The sequence below is a fragment of the Ambystoma mexicanum genome, chromosome 1q (assembly GCF_040938575.1).
Source record: "Ambystoma mexicanum isolate Mex_15411 chromosome 1q, UKY_AmexF1_1, whole genome shotgun sequence".
In the NCBI taxonomy this organism is placed as follows: Eukaryota; Metazoa; Chordata; class Amphibia; order Caudata; family Ambystomatidae; genus Ambystoma; species Ambystoma mexicanum.
In genome coordinates this window covers 1,535,447,709-1,535,468,439 of record NC_090922.1, presented here as the reverse complement: position 1 = coordinate 1,535,468,439, position 20,731 = coordinate 1,535,447,709, and positions in this window count along the sequence as shown.

Below are 20,731 nucleotides of genomic sequence, written 5' to 3'. Positions count from 1 at the left end.
TTCCAAAGATCTGGACGTGGGTGTCAGGGTTATCGTACAGGGCCAGCCGATTTTACAGTTACCTGCCATCCCACCGCCGAACTGCCCTGTCTGGTCAGTACGTCAGATACAGTAACCACAAAGTTATGCCAAGACATGGTAATGGTAATGTTTATTTATAAAGCGCCTATACACAAGGCAAGTGTTTCAAAGCGCTCAAGGAGGGTGGGTACATGGGAAAACAGCCATCGTATCAGAGCTCTTGAAATTCTGAGATGATAATAGTCTGCACAGGCAGAGTAAGTGCAAATTATACAATTAACAGGTGAGACACAGCAAATAGGCCCGACAGCGATTCTGCAGTTTTACCAAGTTCAATTAAAGGGTGAGGACAGGGGAGAAACAGACAGACGATCTTCTGGCACGGTGCATTCGGATCGTGCAAGTGCACAGAAGGGTACAGTGAGGGGGAGGTCCAAGTGCACCCAGTCGGTGGAGTCCGGGATAAGTGCAGAGAGAGCCAATCTCATGGGTAATTTCTCAAGTGCAGAGAGGGTGGGGCGAGTGCAGGGCTCTGAGGCAAGTGCGAGAGAGGACTGGCGGGGGTGCCTGTGACCTGTGAGAATCTGGATTCACCAGGCAGCCAGTCAACCAGCTGTGAGGAAAAGGAGGGGAAGAGGGAAAGAGCAGAGAGGCAGGTTAGCAGGGTAGAGGGAGAGCGAAGGAGGAGAAGAGGAAGGTCTTACGGAACAGCAGGGAGACTATTCCAGAGGGAGGCACCTGCTGAGGATAAGGATCTCCCTCCAGATCTCTGCTTGGAGAACCGGCTCACTCGTAGAAGGTTGGAGGTAGATGAGTGGAGGGCTCGGGAGGGACAGTATTTAGGTAGGCAGCGTTGCAGGTAGGTAGGTCCCAGGCCCCATAAAGCCTTGTGGGCAATGCAGAGGGTCGTGTTTATGGGAAGACACAAGCAGCACTCAATGCATTGGAAGTTATAATCGATATGTGATCATCCGGTTCCGGTCCCCGCATTCCCACCTTACCTTTCCAGCTCTGCTATGTGCCGCTCTCCTCTGCCCTGTTGCACAGCTGAGTGGTGCAGCAGGAAACGGAGCGCAGGCTCACCGTGCTGGGCTTGCAGGCATTTGCACACTTCTTAGTAATCATCACTTTTTCTGTAAAGAAAAATGAAAAGAAGCTCTTTTGTAGTAAATGTAGTAAAAGACTGTGGTGCACACCCATCCATTTCATTAGTAAAGCACCTTCAGTGACATCATCAGAGTACGCCGCTCTGGAAAATTCCAGAAGATGGCCTATAGCCACTCTGTTAGAAGTATATCATCGTGCACGTCCCCTGAAAGTGACAGGGATTCTCAAATTTAAGGCATTTGATGAGCATTTGCTCAGCTATTGGTAAACACTGTATTCTGTATGTGTGGGAATTTCATATGTAAGTAGTTAGCCGTGAGCTAGGATGTCATCGCTGCTTAAAGTATCGCTTCATAATGGAATAGCTTTGCCAGGTGGCATTTGAGAGTGAGGGCACTCTCACACACAATCCGAGGCATGTGACTGATATGTTGGAATCCGCATGTAAGCATGAGCTCATTCCAGAATGGCGAGAACACGCACAGCTCTGTAGGCACTGTGTTGGGGGTGAACGCAGGGGGGTGCGTCAGTGGAACCGCTAAAGGATACAGGTGTCCTGGCACGTGAGTCTCAGCACATGGCATCTGCTGCGTGGCACCGAAGGGCACCCGATAGTGGCGGGCCCTGGCACTTCAGAAGATCTTAGCAGTGGGTGAGCTGAACCTCCAGCTACGTGAGCACAGGCTCCAACCAGCGTGAGATCCGCGTGTTGCCCTGAACCCCGTTTATCTCTAACACACTAAGCGGGTCCTGGTCTCAGCCTCATCTCTTCACCTCTGCAATGGAAGAGGCAACAGGACACAACATTCTTTCATGATACAGGGGCCAATACAGGGGTGTTGCTAGGTCTGGAAAAGATCCGGGGCTACGCTAATGTCAGGACTGTCGGACCCGGGGCTAGCTAAGATTTTGGTTGTAGTCCCTGAGCTTCTATCCGGGGCTACAAACAAAAGATCCAGGGTTATAGCCCCCTCAGCCATCCCCTAGCAACGCCTCTGAAGCAATAGGCAAGGCTCGTGCAAGAAATGCCCTTTGCTAGCAGAGTTCCCTCAAATCACTTTGCAGCACCTCCCTAGGAACCCTCCCACCCCCCCGCCCCACAAGTGATCCGTAAACTTGCTCTCCCACCCAGGCACCAGCAAAACCATGCGCCTTCACAGACACCCCCTTAAAAAAATCCCCATTCAGAAAATATGAGTGTATTAGAAAAGTTATCCACAGAAGCTGAGCCCAGCAACTCATGCACTGATCTCTCTATCTCTCTCTATCTCTCTCTCTCTCTCCCTCTCTTTCCTTCTCTCTCCCTCTCTCCTTCTCTCTCGCCCTCTCTCTCTCCCTCTCTCTGCTTCTCTCTTTCTTTCTCTTTCTCTCTCTCTCTCTCCCTCTCTCTCCTTCTCTCTCCCTCTCGCCTTCTCTCTCGCCCTCTCTCTCTCCCTCGCTCTGCTTCTCTCTCTCTTTCTCTCTCCCTCTCTCTCCCTCTCTCTCTCTCTGTTTCTCTTTCTCTCTCTTTCTCTCTCTCTCTCTCTCCCTCTCTCCTTCTCTCTCTCTCTCCTTCTCTCTCTCACCCTCTCTCTCTCCCTCTCTCTGCTTCTCTCTCTCTTTCTCCCTCTCTCTCTCCCCCTCTCTCTCCCTCTCTCTCGCCCTCTCTCTCCCTCTCTCTCTCTCTGTTTCTCTTTCTCTCTCTCCCTCTCTCTCCTTCTCTCTCCCTCTCTCCTTCTCTCTCTCGCCCTCTCTCTCTCCCGCTTCTCTCTCTCTTTCTCTCTCCCTCTCTCTCTCTCCCTCTCTCTCCCTCTGTTTCTCTTTCTCTCTCTCTCTCTCTCTCTCTCTCTCTCTCTCTCTCCCTCTCCTTCTCTCTCGCCCTCTCTCTCTCCCTCTCTCTGCTTCTCTCTCTCTTTCCCTCACCCTCTCTCTCTCTCCCTCTCTCTCTCTGTTTATTTCTCACTCTTTCTCTCTCTCTCCCTCTCTCTCTCTCTCTCCCTCTCTCTCTCTCTTTGTTTCTTTCTCTCTCGGTCACCCTATCTCTGTGTGTCTTTCTCTCCCTCTCTCTGTTTCTTTCTCTCCCGCTCTCTCCCTCTCTTTGTCTCTGTCTATGTTTCTTTCTCTCTCTGTCTCACTCTATCTCTCTGTCTGTCTCTTTCTCTCTTTTTCTCTTTCTCTCTCTCTGTCTCCCTCTCTCTTTATCTTTATCTCTCTGTCTCTCTCTCCCTCTCCTCCTCTCTCTCCCTGTTTCTCTTTCTCTCTCTCTCTCTCTCTCTCTCTCTCTCTCTCTCTCTCTCTCTCATTCTCTCCCTCTCCTCCTCTCTCTCTCTGTTTCTCTTTATCTCTCTGTCTCTCTCTGTCACACTGTATGTGTACCTCTGTCTCACTCTATCTCTCTGTCCCTTTCTCTTTTTCCCTGTTTCTCTCTCTCGCTTTCTCTTTATCTCTGCCCCTTTCTCTCTCTCACTCTGTCTTCCTCGCGTTTTCTCACTTTGTCGCTTCCTCTCTGTTTCTTTCTCTCTCGTTTTCTTTCTCTTTATCTCTCTGTGACTTTCGCTCCCTCTCTCTGTCTTTCTCTATGTCTCCGTCTCTCTCTCTCTCTCTCTGTGTTTCTCTTTATCTCTCTGGCTCTCTCTCACTCTCCCCCCTCTCGATCTCTTTTTCTCTGCTCTTTCTGTCACACTGTATTTGTGACTCTGTCTAACTCTGGGCAATCGCTGCATTGACAAGTGGGCATTTGCAAGAGTCAATGGAACCATTGCTATTCGCTCATGACCGGAGCAAGCACACAGGCATTTAGGAGGAGTGGTCAGCTTTTGCTAGAGCCACCCCAGCCGTTTCTGAAAGAAGCACAAACAGAAAACAACACAGATATCATGAAGGGGGCAGATGTGCTGCATCTTATTTAGAGTTAGAATGAGATCAGCAGCTGGGGCAGAGGTGGGTGCAGACCAGATATTTGGAAACACAGATTGTCATTGTGTGTCTCTTGTTGCTATGTCACCTTGTCCTTTGCTACAAAGGCAAGTGAGAGATGTTTAGGCTCTGCAGACAGTTTTGGGGTTCTCACAAACCTTGAAAGGGGCTAGAGGACAAAAGCACAAATACTGAAGCAAAGCCATCTTAGTCTCTGTAGCACAGAGTAAAACCTTCTTTCAGTGCAAAAAGAAATAATGTTTCTGATCACAAGGAGAAAAGGCCCGCTCTCTGCTGCTCTTGAGAGGGTAATGGAACCAATTCATTACTGTGATTTTCTGTGTGATGTTTACCATACATACTAAGAAATATGTCCGGAACACACGAGAAAAGTTTCCCTTTCCAGCTCCTGGGAAGGAAGAGTGACGGTTGATGCAGTGCAGGGCAACACGACTAAAAACAGAATGGCGCCTCTGGCATTAAAAAGCTTGTGATGTCCATGTGTAAAGACTGGTAGGGGGTGTCTGTACTTCTGCTCTCTATATGGTAGAGGAGAGGCACAGAGGACCCCAGCCAAGATTCTCTATAAGGTAGCAATGGACGAGCAATCAAGGCCTGGCTTCTCAGGAGGTGATGTGGGCTGGTTCTTAAGTACAGTGTAGTCCCCGAACCTCCACAAAGGAATGTCCACACAGTGTATTACTGAAAACACAGTCTTTATATAATTAATATTCAAGGGTATGTACACGATCACAATAAGGCACTTTGTACTCGGAAGTCAATAATGATAAATATATACAATTCTAAAGTGGTACCACTAATGTTATCGAATCTCATTAAAGTGCATCAACGGTACGGTTAAAATGTCACACAGACTAATAACGAGGAAACCAGCAATAGAGATAGGCAGGAACGTAAGATGGTTGTAACAATAGGCAGAATACTGACCCCTACCGCTAGGCACAGTTGTGTGTGGAGATCCCCCCACCTGGGCAACCTGTAAATAAAGATATATAGCACAAGCCCAGTCCATATGTTCAATAGTCTTACTTCCTCCTATTAAGGTTTTACCCCCCCAATGTACCTAGTGGAGTAGAGTTCTCCGACGATGCGTCGACTGATCCTTCTTGAGTGACTCCTTTTAAGGCAGGAGCCACGGATCGTCGAGAGGTGTCGGAGAACTTGGCGTTCGGTGTCGGGGAATCGACGGCCCTTCTTGAGTGCCCTCCCTTTAAGGCGGGAGTCACGGGTTGTCGAACGTCCGATGGTGAACAGGTTGAACTACGGCCATGAAGTGGCAGCTCCGTTCCTAGCGGTGCTCGTCGACGACAGAGCGTTGGCGTCCTGCAAGGAAGAGGCGTTTGGGGCACCTCGGTGACGATAGTTCTGGACCGCAAAGAGATGATGAAGAACTGTGGCCCAGCAAGGGCGTTGAGTCGTCGGCGTCTCTGTGGTCTTTAGGTGGCGGTAAACCCACTGGTGGATGCTCCTCGGCGCGTCGACGGTCGAGCCTTCTCCAGCGGGAGACAAGCGGATGACGATGCAGGCGAGAGCGTCCGAAGATCAATTGAAGTTCTTAGGCAAACGGGAGCACGGCGGCTCCAGTCGGCGACGGCGGTCATCGACAGTGGCGGACAACAGTCAGAGGGCTTCTCCTTGGAGTTCCGCAGCAGTCCCCATATCGGGTCGGCAGCCTTTTCGAAGGTCTGTCTACCAGGGAGCGTTGGCAAAGATCAGCTGTGCAAGATGGTCCCTCGTAGCTCGGGAAGAGGGAGCCTTACCAGGTCCTCTCTGGGTCAGTCCTTGGAGGCACAGCAGCTTTCAGATTGTGAAGGTGAGCAACAGCAATTCTTCTCGTCCAGCAGGGCTTCAAGGTCAAGCGTCAGTTACTCCAGTTACTCGTCATAGTGGACTTCAGCTTCTGAACACGATTCCTAGCAGTGAGAGATCCCCAGATATACTGTTGATCTCCCATTCATTCCGCTGGGTCACACTCAAGCATCCAATCACGACTAAGGGCATTCATGCAGTCAGGCACACGAGGTATTCAGGCCATTCACTTCGCTCCAGACACTCACAACAAGTTATGTGTATTGGGACAAGTACCGAGCCATTCAACACTCCACGCTGCATTCATACCGGTTTCGGGCAGGGCTGTCTCAGTCATTGTGTCAACCACCAGATACTAGACATCCACAACACAGAATGCATATTTGTCACACACTCTATTCACCCGGGTCCCACCCACAGGAGGTACCCACAACATACATCACCGGGAAGGCTCAAGCTAGTCTGGCCGGGCCTTCACAAAAACACCATATATGGCATTTCCACCCAACAGCCAGTCAGGGGAAAGGGACAGAGTCAGGGCTTCCCAGGACTTTGGGAAAACAACGTAATGGGTAATAGAAAGCAAGAGGCCACAGGGGCCATCTTGTTTTCCATCAGGAATCAACTGATCCCAATTGGAGGGCCGGCGTATCCCAAAATGGAGGATACTCCGCGCACCTGTCAAATTCAGCATGGAGCTGCCACCAGCCCAGACCCTGCTCTGCAGGCCACCCACAGGTGCCCAAAAACATAAACTAGGGGCACAGGGTTGTACCCCCACCCATGTGTGCCATAAGAGTATCCCACGGGTCCGTTCACCAAACCAAAAGAAAGAGCTGCACCGCCAGGAGTCCCACATGAACTCCTGCGCGGAAAACACGACAGAACATACGATAAAAAGCCGTAAAGGACAAGGATACGGAGGCCCTGTCCTTCCGATGCATTTTCAGCATCACACCATGTAGCATTTATTCCTCTCATATTCAAGGCATCCCACACTCTTCTATGCATTGTACTCACTATGTTAGTAACCCTCCAGTTATCAATTTGTTTATTGCATCTTAACACCAAGTTGAATTCTGTCTATAATTGCATTGCATAAACCAGACATTATAAGGGGCCAAAGCTTGTGGTGGGGTGTCCTCTTCCATCCCCTGTGAATAGCCCGCTTCTAGGGAAGGGCAAACCCATAGACCACGGAACCTTTCATTCCATTGTGAATACGGCATTTGTTACTTTCTGCTTTTTTGTTAATAGCTTGTGTTTGTTTACACTGAAACAAACAAACATTTGTTTACACTGAAACAAACAAACAGGTGTAGCGTCACTACCAGCCAATCAGTGGTCTGCAAGCAAAATTAAACTTTGGCTCGATGCTCGGAGAAGAAAAGGATCATTGGTACTAATCTGCGCGCAGCAGGATGGAAGGACAATGGAAATGCTCTTCTCACTGGACTTCCCAAAAGCACCTTTGCCCCCTTGCCAGCCATACAAAACGCAGGAGCCAGACTCAACCTTCACCACGCAAACATGCACCCATCACCCCAGCTCCACTGGCTCCCCGTAGCCCAGATAATTGCCTTCAAAGAACTCTGCATCCACCGCAGAAATGCATCTTACCTTCATGACAAACTCAAACTCATCACCCACACAAACACCAGATAAGCAAGACAACACCGTCTACACTTTCCACTCTGCAAACTCACATGCACACAAAAACAAGCATGTACCCACTGGGGACCCAGTGCATGTAACACCGGACCCCTTCACATGCGGACTGCACCTGCCAACACCACTTCAGAAAGACCCTGACAACAGACCTGTTTCCACACACATGACACTGCCCTCCACTACTGCTACTGCTATCAAGTGTCTGTCCTAGTCTTCCTGGCCTTTCCTGAAAACATTCTGTAACTTCTTTTCTCAACTCACACCTTTTCAAACTTTGAACCATGCAAAGCTCTCCGAGACCCTCTAGGTAGGGCCAGCGTTAAGCAAACATTTAAATTAATTTGAATAAAAACTAAATAAGGACAATTTGAGAGAAACATTGTGTGTGTTCTCTGAAAGTGAAGAGATTTAATAAATACATTTTCATCAGGAATGGATCATCAGTTTTGATTGGACTGCCCCGGGACACGAGGGACATATCTGTACATTTTCATCAGGAATGACTCATCAGTTTTCCCCGGGACAGGAGGGACATATCTGTACATTTTCATCAGGAATGACTCATCAATTTTAGTTGGACTTGCCCGGGACACGAGGGACATATCTGTACATTTTCATCAGGAACGACTCATCAGTTTTGGTTGGACTGCCCCGGGACACGAGGGACATATCTGTACATTTTCATCAGGAATGACTCATCAGTTTTGGTTGGAGTGCCCTGGGACACGAGGGCCATATCTGGACATTTTCATCAGGAATGACTCATCAGTTTTGGTTGGAGTGCCCCGGGACACGAGGGACATATCTGTACATTTTCATCAGGAATGACTCATCAGTTTTAGTTGGTCTGCCCCGGGACACGAGGGCCATATCTGTACATTTTCTTCAGGAATGACTCATCAGTTTTGGTTGGAGTGCCCCGGGACACGAGGGCCATATCTGTACATTTTCATCAGGAATGACTCAGTTTTAGTTGGACTGCCCCGGGACACCTGGGCCATATCTGGACATTTTCATCAGGAATGACTCATCAGTTTTGGTTGGAGTGCCCCGGGACACGAGGGCCATATCTGTACATTTTGATCAGGAATGACTCATCAGTTTTGATTGGACTGCCCCGGGACACGAAGGACATATCTGTATGTTTTCATCAGGAATGACTCATCAGTTTTGATTGGACTGCCCACGGACACCAGGGCCATATCTGGACATTTTCATCAGGAATGACTCATCAGTTTTGATTGGACGGCCCCGGGACACGAGGGACATATCTTTACATTTTCATCAGGAATGACTCATCAGTTTTGGTTGGAGTGCCCCGGGACACGAGAGACATATCTGTACATTTTCATCAGGAATGACTCATCAGTTTTGGTTGTAGTGGCCCGGGACACGAGGGACATATCTGTACATTTTCATCCGGAATGACTCGTCAGTTTTGGTTGGACTGCCCCGGGACACGAGGGACATATCTGTACATTTTCATCAGGAATGACTCATCAGTTTTAGTTGGACTGCCCCGGGACACGAGGGACATATCTGTACATTTTCATCAGGAATGACTCATCAGTTTTAGTTGGACTGCCCCGGGACACGAGGGCCATATCTGTACATTTTCATCAGGAATGACTCATCAGTTTTGATTGGACTGCCCCGGGACACGAGGGACATATCTGTACATTTTCATCAGGAATGACTCATCAGTTTTGGTTGGAGTGCCCCGGGACACGATGGACATATATGTACATTTTCATCAGGAATGACTCATCAGTTTTGAATGGACTGCCCCGGGACACGAGGGACATATCTGTACATTTTCATCAGGAATGACTCATCAGTTTTGATTGGACTGCCCCGGGACACGAGGGACATATCTGTACATTTTCATCAGGAATGACTCATCAGTTTTGGTTGGAGTGCCCCGGGACACGATGGACATATATGTACATTTTCATCAGGAATGACTCATCAGTTTTGAATGGACTGCCCCGGGACACGAGGGACATATCTGTACATTTTCATCAGGAATGACTCATCAGTTTTGGTTGGAGTGCCCCGGGACACCAGGGCCATATCTGTACATTTTCATCAGGAATGACTCATCAGTTTTGATTGGAGTGCCCCGGGACACCAGGGCCATATCTGTACATTTTCATCAGGAACGACTCATCAGTTTTGATTGGAGTGCCCCGGGACACCAGGGCCATATCTGTACATTTTCATCAGGAATGACTCATCAGTTTTGGTTGGAGTGCCCCGGGACACCAGGGCCATATCTGTACATTTTCATCAGGAATGACTCATCAGTTTTGGTTGGACTGCCCCGGGACACGAGGGACATATCTGTACATTTCCATCAGGAATGACTCATCAGTTTTGGTTGGACTGCCCCGGGACACGAGGGACATATCTGTACATTTCCATCAGGAATGACTCATCAGTTTTAGTTGGAGTGCCCTGGGACACCAGGGCCATATCTCAACATATTCAGAAAGTGCCCCAGTGACTTTTACTCCTGTAGACCTGTCCATCCAAGACTTATCCTCATTGCAACACATTCTGAGTCATTGCTAGCTATCCATCCTGACTTGTGAATTACTGTACGTTTTTATGGTTCCAGCTTTATTTACAAGATTCAGGTCCTTTTTTGTAGACATTTAGCGTATACCGCCTCTTCGGGCAGAGTGACCCTGTAGATGGGATCTGCGGAACAATCGCGAGATGTTGAAATGAAGGAGTTCTGCCGAGGATCATTTCACTGCTATGAAAGGTTTTAAGGAGACACTTAGGGTCTTCAAGACTATCATCATTGCTTGACACTGGCCATGTCAATAATTGGTATTTCCCCATTCAGGGAACCCAGACCGGACACAATTTTGGAGGCAGCCATGCCCTTGGTAAGGGCATGGCTGCCTCCAAAGTCGTACTGAGGCCCCATTAATCCTTACCCTATCGTGGCCAGCCTCCAATTAACTATGCACCCAGAAAGTACCCAATTCAAGTACTGTGTAGCAACTTATGAGCTCAAAATGGTCAACTAGCTGAGAAAGATGACTGCTTCTACCTCTTCCTACAACCCTTGCAACGCCTCAATTATTAAAGGGAATATTGAGAATACTTCCACCCGCCATTCCCTTGCTGCACATCCTGGAGACAAAGACATTTCCTGAACCACTTTAACAGGCAACATTCTAAGCCGCTAATAAAAAGGCGACGGACCCTCTAGACTGCTCAGACTCATGCCCCATCATTCCTAGTCAAGATCACAGAGGAGCCATTCACTGCACGGCTGCAAAACCATAGTGAAAGAGACTGTCTCGCCCATGATAGACCATCATGCCTCAGGCCTCAGTGTAGCGCCGAGTCAGCCTAGCTTGCCATCAAGGAATTCACTCTACAGCTACTGGCCAGTAAAGATGAGCCAGGATACTCCTGAATTCTCAGCTAAGACACCTCTCAGGAAAAATGGGACAAACCCCTACCATATAGGACATTTGTCACCGATAGTGTACCCCAAGGGTCCTCCCGCTCCACATGGTTGGTCAGTGCACCCATCCCACCTCTAGACCCCCTAGAACTCCTGCAGGAGACCCATGCAGGCTTTTTGCCACGTGTGCTACCAAATCTAAGATGGCTGTCCTTTGGTATTGGGACATGAGGCCTAAGACTCTTCAGGAGCTTTGTCCTCTGGTCCTTTTCAAGGAATATTAATTATATAAAGACTGTGTTTTCACTAATACAGTGTGTGGGCATTCCTTTGTGAGTGCTTGGGGACTACACTGTACTTAGGAACCAGCCCGCATCACCTCCTGAGAAGCTAGGCCTTGATTGCTCGACCACGTACCAATAATAGAGAATCTTGGCTGGGGTCCTCTGTGCCTCTCCTCTACCATATAGAGAGCAGAAGTACAGACACCCCTACCAGTCTTTACACATGGACATCACAAGCTTTTTAATGCCAGAGGCGCCATTCTGTTTTTAGTCGTGTTGCCCTGCACTGCATCGACCTTCACTCTTCCTTCCCAGGAGCTGGAAAGGTAAACGTTTCTTGTGTGTTCCGGACATATTTCTTAGTATGTATGGTAAACATCGCACAGAAAATTACAGTAATGAATTGGTTCCATTACCCTCTCAAGAGCAGCAGAGAGCGGGCCCTTTCTCCTTGCGAACAAAAACATTATTTCTTTTTGCACTGAAAGAAGGTTTTACTGTGTGCTACAGAAACTAAGATGGCTTTGCTTCGGTATTTGTGCTTTTGTCCTCTAGCCCCTTTCAAGGTTTGTGAGAACCCCAAAACTGTCTGCAGAGCCTAAACATGTCTCACTTTCCTTTGCAGCAAAGGACAAGGTGACATACCAACAAGAGAAACACAATGACAATCGATATCTCCAAATATCAGGTCTGCACCCACCTCTGCCCCAGCTGCTGATCTCATTCAAACTCTACATAAGATGAGCACATCTGCCCCCTTCAAGATATGTGTTTTCTCTGTTTGTTATTCTTTCAGCAATGGCTGGGGTGGCTCTAGCAAAAGCAGTCCACTCCTCCTAAATGACTGTGTGCTTGCTCTGGTCCTGAGCGAATAGCAATGGCTTTAGTGGCTCTTGCAAATGCCCACTTGACAATGCAGCGCTTGCCCAGAGTGAGACAGAGACACACATACAGTGTGACAGAGAGAAAGAGAGATACAGGGAGAGAGTGACAGAGAGAGAGAAGAGAGAGAGAAGAGAGAGAGAGAGAGAGAGAAAGCGAGAGAGAGAGAGAGAGAGAGAGAGAGAGAGAGAGAGAGAGAGAGAGAGAGAGAGAGATCGGTGTATGAGATACCAGTGTGGATAACTTTTCTAATACACTGATATTTTCTGAATGTGGATTTTGGAAGGCGGTGTCTGTGAAGGCACATGATTTTGCTGATGCCTGAGTGGGAGAGAGAGCAAGTTTACAGATCACTTGAGGGTGATAGTCCTTAGACGGGTACCGCAAATTGACCTGAAGGAATTCTGCTAGCAAAGGACATTGCCTATTGGCTTATCATCAAAGAATGAGTTTTACTGTTGTGTATTAATTCCAGAGGTGAAGATTAAATTGGGACTATGACTGTTGTGTTCTGGCGTGGCCCAGTCATACACAAATACGCAGACTTTGGAATACGTCTTGCTTCTTTATTAAACATCTCCTTCCTGCCACCCTCGTGTCTTCCCCTCCCCTCGCCCACCCTTCCCTCTTCCCTCCCCCCCAGCCTTTGCTTTAGTTTTCTCTTAAAGGGGCTAGCCCCTCATGGCCGTGTGGATTGTCCGCTTTCTCATCCGGTGCCTTCGGCGGAGGATCCTCAGGGGGTTCTGCCTGGATTTCTCCTGCATCTGTTTCTCCTTCCTCAGTGGGTGTGTCCTCTTCATGTTCTTCTTCGAACATCTTGCGGAAGAAGGAAGTGTTTCTTGTTACCTCTTCCTGGTCTCCCACAGCCGTGATCATTGGTCCGTTTACTTCTGGGACCACCAAGGGATCGAGTCTATATCGGGAATCTTAACACACGAAATGGAGTAGTTTCACGCCGACCTTCACATTCTGCGACCCAATGATAAGTTTACATACATGCATACATACATGCATACATTAATGGGAATGTCGCATTTGGCAGGCGAGATAGAGGTACACACTCCAACCTCTATAATGAAAAAATGTAACGGTGAAGCTCTCCTTCGTACGAATGCGCCAAACTGAGTCAAATAGTATCTCCAAAATTAAATCCCGTGCCAGTTGAGGTATCTGAGTCAAACGGCTCAGATACCTCGACCGGCACGGGATTTAACCCGATTAATTCACCTAGAACAGATGGCAATTTATCATCACGTTGTATCAAGTTAACAGCCCTGGTTTGAAAAAGGCACTTTTTTGTGTTGCCGAAACACGTGTTACCACGAAGGGCATTCACCAATAAATCTCAATTTTGGAGATACTATTTGTCTGCCGGATCAGTACGATCTTGCCTACTGGAATCTGAGGCTCTTTAGCTTTCCATTTCTGGTCAGTCCATTCTTTTGCCTTTCTCCTCTTTTTGGCCTCTCGTTTCCTGATTTCAGCATCCTCAGTCGGGATGTAGTCTTCCAGCTGTGGTAGTCTGGTTTGTGGCATGTATTTTATCATGAGTTCTGCTGGGGTCCGGCCAGTTGTCTCATGAGGGGTGTTGGAGTAGCTCCTCAGCATCTGGGAGATGACTTGGGGCATGGAGGCCTGGTCTGCCGCAGCTTTCTGGCGTATCCTCTTTATGGTGGACATGAAGCGTTCCACCATGCCGTTGGCCTGGAGCCACAGCAGGTTGATACTTTGGTGGTGGAACCCTAGGTGTGCAACAAACTTCCCAAACTCATGTCCATGGAAGGGTGGGCCATTGTCGGTTTTTACCACATCGGAGATGCCCCATTTGCTGAACAGCTCATCCACTACGCCCACTACCTGGTGGAATGCCGTGGACTTCACTGGTTTCACTAGGGAAAATCTGGAGTATTCCTCAATCGCCACTAGGAGGTGGCCTCCCTCTTCTAGTGGTCCACAGAAGTCTAGTGCCACTCTCTGCCATGGACCATCGGCTAGGGGACCTGTTTGTAGCAGGCATGGAGGTGGGCTTGCTGCAGTCACTTGACAGGGCATGAAATGCCTCAATGTGTCCTCGACTATGGTGTCCATATGCAGGACCCAGACCTAGTTACGTAGTATCTTCTTGGTGTTGGCTATGCCTCTGTGCCCTTCATGTGCAATTATGACCAGGGTTTTCCTTAGGCTTTTGGGAGCCACTAGCCGGTTTCCTCTCAGGATTGTTCCTTGTTCCGTTGTAGCGAGTTCACTCTTTATCCTTGCCATTCTCTGCAAATCTCTCATATCCGCTTCTCCCACCTCCCCCGTGTCAAAGTGTTCCGTGGTCACGTGTCGCCACCTGTTGGTGTTTGTGAGTTGGACGGGCGCCTTAATGGTGGCCTCTATTTAGCTCTGCTCCCAGAACTGCTCATTCATGATAGCCGCGGGAAAGGCATTCAGGGATTGGTAGGCGATGTATGCCTCTGCCTCGCCCTGCATGTCGGCGTCTGGGGGATTGTCAGGGTGTCTCAATAAGTGTTCGCTGGATTGGCCTTGCCCCCAGGCTTCTGGATGATAGTATAGTCATATTCCTGGAGGCGGATGCCCCAGCGTTCGATGCCCGGAAGCATTTTCATTTTGGGGTTCCCGAACAGGGCTAGGAGCATCTGGTGGTCCATTAAAAGTATAAATGTCCTCCCAATGATGAAATTGTGAGATTTCTCGCATGCCCAGACTGCAGCTAGACTCTCGCGTTCTGCCTGGGAGTAGGCCTGTTCGATGGAGGTGAGTGCTCTGCTGGCGTATGCGACTACACGCGTCTCCGTGTTACGTTGCAGGTTTGTCTGGGCTAGGATGGGGCCCAACCCAACGGGGTTGGCATCCACAGTCATTTCCGTGTCCCACTATGGCTTGAAGTACGCCAGCTGTCTATTGTTCGCCAGTTCCTGTTTGATCGTGCAAAAGGTGTCCTGGCACTGTTAATCCTATGCAACGGGGAGATCCTTTTGAGGAGCTGTCTGAGCGGGCTGGTGAGCATTGCGTAATGGGGAAGATATCTTGCGCAGTATCCAGCCATGCCGAGGAATGATTGCAGCTCAGACACATCCTTCAGGGCTGCCAAGTTGACAATGGCGCTGATTTTGTCAAGGTCCACCCTGATGCCCTGGTCAGAGAAGATGTGCCCGAAGATGTGCTTGTTGATGTTGCACTTCAGGCCATTGAGGGTGAGGCCCGCTTCCTGAAGGTGAGACACACCTGCCATAGAACCTCATTGTGCTGGTCTTCGGTGACTCCGAATACCAAGATGCCGTCACTGTAATTGAAGGCATTTGGAACTGGAGCTATTAGCCTGTGTATCGTCTCTTGGAAGATTTCAGCCACTGACAATATCCGAAGTTCAACCGTTTGTAACAGAACATGCCTTTGTGCATCGTAAATGTCGTTATGGGTCGTGAGTCAGGGTCGATGACTAGCTGGTGATATCCTTGATTCAAGTTCAGTTTCGAGAATCGGGTGGCCTGGTTAAGTCTTACCCACATGTCCTCAATTTTTGGATCTGGGTGCCTCTTCCTTTGGATCGCAGTGTTGGGGATCCTCATTTTGACGCAGAGGCGAAAGCATTCATTAGGTTTGGGGACAACCACCAACGGGGACACCCAGGGAGTGGGCCCTTCCATTCTCTCGATGATGTCATTGTCAAGTAATAACTGTAGCTCATGCGTCACCTTGGCCTATTGGTGAAATCCTATCCTCCTGGGGTGTTGCGGTACAGGACGTACTGAAGGGTCGATGTGAAGCCTGATGACGGTGTCCTTCAGCATGTCAAGACCTTTGAACAGGTTGCAGAACATTTCTCTTAGAGCATCCAGGTCCAGTGTCTTCTGGGACATGGTGCGTACGGAGTGGGTGTGTGGTGGAAAGCCTTGAATTGTTTCCGACTGATAGTACTGGATGTCAATTAGTTGAAGGGCAGTGGCTGTTTTGTAGCTGAAAAGGCACCTCCCAGTCACTGGGCTATGAATGACATGAATGGTGACCGGCACTTGTCGTCCTCTGTGCACCAGACCGCACAGGAATTGGCCTTTGGGTGTCAGGGGTAGGGTCGCACCCTACTGGAAGATGTGCGCTTGATATGGTTGTAGGGGGGATATCCTGGTCAATGCTTCATATGTCTTTTCATTCATTACATTGACAGTGGCTCCTGTATCGATGAGGAACGGTGTGTCGAGCCCTCTGAGGTGCACCGGCACTCTGGGTATGGCACTGTTGGCAGATATGTCCTATATGAGCGAGACATATTCTTTGCTGTACCGGTCATATTCCTGGTACTGTTCCGTCCTTGGTGGTTCTTCTTTGATGGGAGGGTTTTTGTATGGGTCCCGGATGGAGAATTCCTGTCTTGGGTCTTCTTCATGGTTGGGATATGTATGGTACAGGTGCTCTGGACTGTTGTACGCTCCCTTTGACTCCTTGACCTGTAGGTTCTCCACAGCTCTAATGAATCCAGGGTGCGCTATATTCCTGTCACGGTTGTCCCTCTCTGTGTACGGCCTTGGATTGGGTTGCCTTGTTGGCTCGTATCTCCTGACGGTAGTCGATTGGGTTGGTGGTCTGTATGCCTGTAGTAGTGGCGTCCTTTCTCGACACATGCTCTGGAAATGTTTTTCCTGGCCACATCTCAATCACATCTGGCCGATCGCGGGACACTGTCCTTTGTGAGGGAATTCAAACCCACAGAGGTAGCTTTGTCTCTCGGCTTGGGCCGGACGGGTGGTGTTCCAGGTATCCTGGTGGGACAATGTGCCAACGGGGCGGGTCTGCTCTTGTGGGTATTTGGTTATGGCGGCAACTGTGTCCAGTTTCCTCGGATTTTCAATATTGGCTGCTTGGACGTCGACCCGTTCATAGACCCTTGCCAATTCTGTGATCTCCTGTAGTCCTATCATCTCGTTGGGTGCCTGGCTACACTGGTTGAATGTATACCGTTCATAGTCTCTATGTGGTAGTACTCCTAGGCGTCCATTGATTGCAGTGATTAGGAGTCGGTAAGTCATTTACTCTTGATGAGGAATGGTTTTGATGACACTCTTGATTTCCTTTCCCACCAGGTTGGTGAAGATGTCCAGTTTGTTGGGTGCATCTTTATTTCCAACGGCCCTCATGAATTCTTCCAATTCGTCCATCCATTCCTGCCATCTCTGACCTTGATTTTCTTGTGGCTCCAACATGAATTGGTTGGGGCAGCGTAGAAAGGACACTGGATTTGTGGGGGTTACCACTGCTGGGAGTGGTGCAGCACCATCCCCCGCTCCGGCTCCTGCTCGTGACATTCTTGGCTTGATTTGTCTGCCTTGTCAGTGCCGTTTTCACTCCGTCAGTGCACGTGCCGCTGTATGGGCCGTGGGGCTGAGTCTCTGGGTTTCTTGGTGTGGGCCAATGTCACACCAATGGGTCTGTTGCTGTCTAGGGGAGCTGTTGCTGGTGCCTTGGCAGCGTGCCTGGACTGGTATGCTCCTCCCTGGAATGGGTGTGCTGATGCGTGTCGTGGAGCGCTGGTTAGCTGCTGCTTTGTGAGAAGCCAGTCCTCGCTTTCTAGTGGCTTTGGGCAAGGAGCTGCAGTGTCTGCTGTGTTGTCTCTTTGAGTTGCCAATCCTTGCTTTCTAGTGGCTTTGGGCAAGGAGCTGCAGTGTCTTCTATGTTGTCTGTTCGAGTTGCCAGTCCTCGCTTTCTAGTGGTTTTGGACAAGGAGCTGCAGTGTCTGCTATGTTGTCTGCTCGAGTTGCCAGTCCTCGCTTTCTAGTGGTTTTGGGCATGGAGCATCAGTAGTTGCTGTGTCATATCTGTGGGCTGCCACTTCTCACTTTGAAACAGAAACTCCCAAACCAGACACTAACAACCGAGAACGGTACCCCTGCTCTCTTATGTAATAAGGACACCTGACTCATTGACTCTCCTCTGTAATGTGCAGTTGTGCAACAGCTAACAGACATCAGAAACTACAGGAACATCTGGAGACTGGCTGCCCACTCAGGCATATCTGTAGCAGAACTGACAGACATCAGAATCTAGAGGAACATCTGAAGACAGGAACATCTGGAGACTGGCTGCACACTAAGGCATATCTGTAGCAGAACTGACAGACATCAGAATCTAGAGGAACCTCTGGAGACTGGCTGCCCACTCATGCATACCTGTAGCAGAACTGACAGACATCAGAATCCAGAGGAACCTATGGAGACTGGCTGCCCACTCATGCATATCTGTAGCAGAACTGACAGACATCAAAATCTAGAGGAACCTCTGGAGACTGGCTGCCCACGCTGGTATATCTGTAGCAGAACTGACAGACATCAGAATCTAGAGGAACCTCTGCAGATATCAGAATCCAGAGGAACCTCTGGAGACTGGCTGCCCACTCAGGCATATCTGTAGCAGAACTGACAGACATCAGAATATAGAGGAACTGCTGGAGACTGGCTGCCCACTCAGGCATATCTGTAGCAGAACTGACAGACATCAGAATCCAGAGGAACCTCTGGAGAGTGGCTGCCCACTCATGCATGTCTGTAGCAGAACTGACAGACATCAGAATCTAGCGGAACCTCTGCAGACATCAAAATCCAGAGGAACCTCTGGAGACTGGCTGCCCACTCATGCATATCTATAGCAGAACTGACAGACATCAGAATCGGAATCTAGAGGAACCTCTGCAGACATCAGAATCTAGAGGAACCTGTGGAGACTGGCTGCCCACTCATGCACACCTGTAGCAATCACACTAAGCCAGCTTGCTTCCAAGTTGCCACCGCACAACGACACCACAAACACCACTGATGGGTCCCAACATTATTCTGTGTCTGCATCACCGGTTGCCACAGACACAAGGCAGCCCCACAATATAGTGCACTGATAAACAAGAGATGACTAGCAAGCAAGGTCAGGGCTAGGAGAAGGCCACAGCACAGGAGAAGAGAAACTGACGAAATTCACCCCCATTTGCTTCGCTGCAGAGTGGACATTTTTCAACAATGGACATTTTTTGGCAAATGTTGTTTTTTTTCCCTACATTTCATTTGTTTGCCTGACATTTAGGATTTCCTGGCAAAAATGTCTGGCAAAAAAGAAGGGAAAATGGCCAAAATGACCAATTTCATTTCGTTATCGAAATTGCACAAGCAGCCGGATTTTATCAGATTAAATCAGCAATTTATCGGCATAGCGAATTTCTGTAATTTTGCTCACCTCTAATCATGACTCAGAGACAAAGGGTAAAGCGTCAAAGTGTAGAAACATCACTACTTCCAGGGAGGGTCTATGGTCAATTCATGACACTCTTGAGCCAAGTGAGAAAGCTTATTATGGTCAGTAAATAGAGAGGGTGGCAAGTGTCCCACAACAGCCCTGCACCAAGAAATCTCATAATGGGACGTAGAGGTTTCCATCACAAACCTCCCAAAGACACAGTACTTGTTTGGCTTTTGATCCAAAGGAAGCAGGGTTCTTCCACGGTCCTAATAATATCCACTTTTCCTCGCCCGGACCAATGGAAGAGACTTGGGATAATGCACGCTACTTGGTCGTGGCACGCAGACACTTTGATGGTTTTACACTAAGCCTGGTCATTATTACAGCGTGAAGCCTTAGAAGGCCAGCCAATATTCAGGTGAGTCAAGAAGGGGGCACCCAGTTGGACAAACCTTTGCAGTATTTGCCTTGAGATTCCAGAAAATCTTCCCAAATGTCACCACCCGGGATCCAGGACCCACAGAGCCTCTCCGAGGAGGCTTTTCATATCGTATCGAGCATCCACACCTCATGGCGGGAACAATAGCAGAGCAAGGAAAAGACTTTGGTCTCTGTCAAGCCAGATGTGCTAGAAAGGAAGGATGGGCGAGACTCCACCTTCAGGTCCTGTGATTGCATAACTGGGGTGTACAACGAAAAGCATAATGCGCTCTGCTCAATCTATAGGTGGCGCAAACCCTTACGTTCACAGGAGTAAGACCTATGGTCTTCTGAGGATCATGACACTGCATTCACACCAGATAAGAGGCTGCTTGTCCCATTCCCCATCCGCCATGGTGAGGTCTCTCTACCCTTGTCCCTTCCTTCCCCTGCTTGCCCCAGAGTGCTCCCGCCCCCAAACCCTACTGTACTCTACCCCCTTGTCGACACGCATACAGCCTCATCCATCCAAGCCCCCTCCAGGTCGACCCCATCAGCCACCTTATGCTATGGAAGGAGAAAGGAATAAGTCCCTTTTCTATGTTGGTGGTGCCCATGTTGCGCTTCCATCTTTGGCTATGCCTGGCAGGCTGTTGACGGCCAGGCAGCCCGCTCGTGGACTTGGATGTTAATACCATGTTTTCGTGTTCAGTGAACAGAACATGATGAAGCTAGAAAGGCCCATATATTCAGGAACAACGGTGACGTGGCTACTGACGGGAAATACAACCAGTGGCCCTAAATCATGACATGTGAATGTCACATGATGCCAGTGTTTCATACGACAAGGCAAACTGCTGCTATTGGGGCACCTGTTCAAATCTTTACAAAAGTCACTCATAAATATTTGCAGGTTTGTGTCTTTCAAAAATCTAGTCATTGGGGTGGTCCCAAACCCAACAGGTTCTTGTGG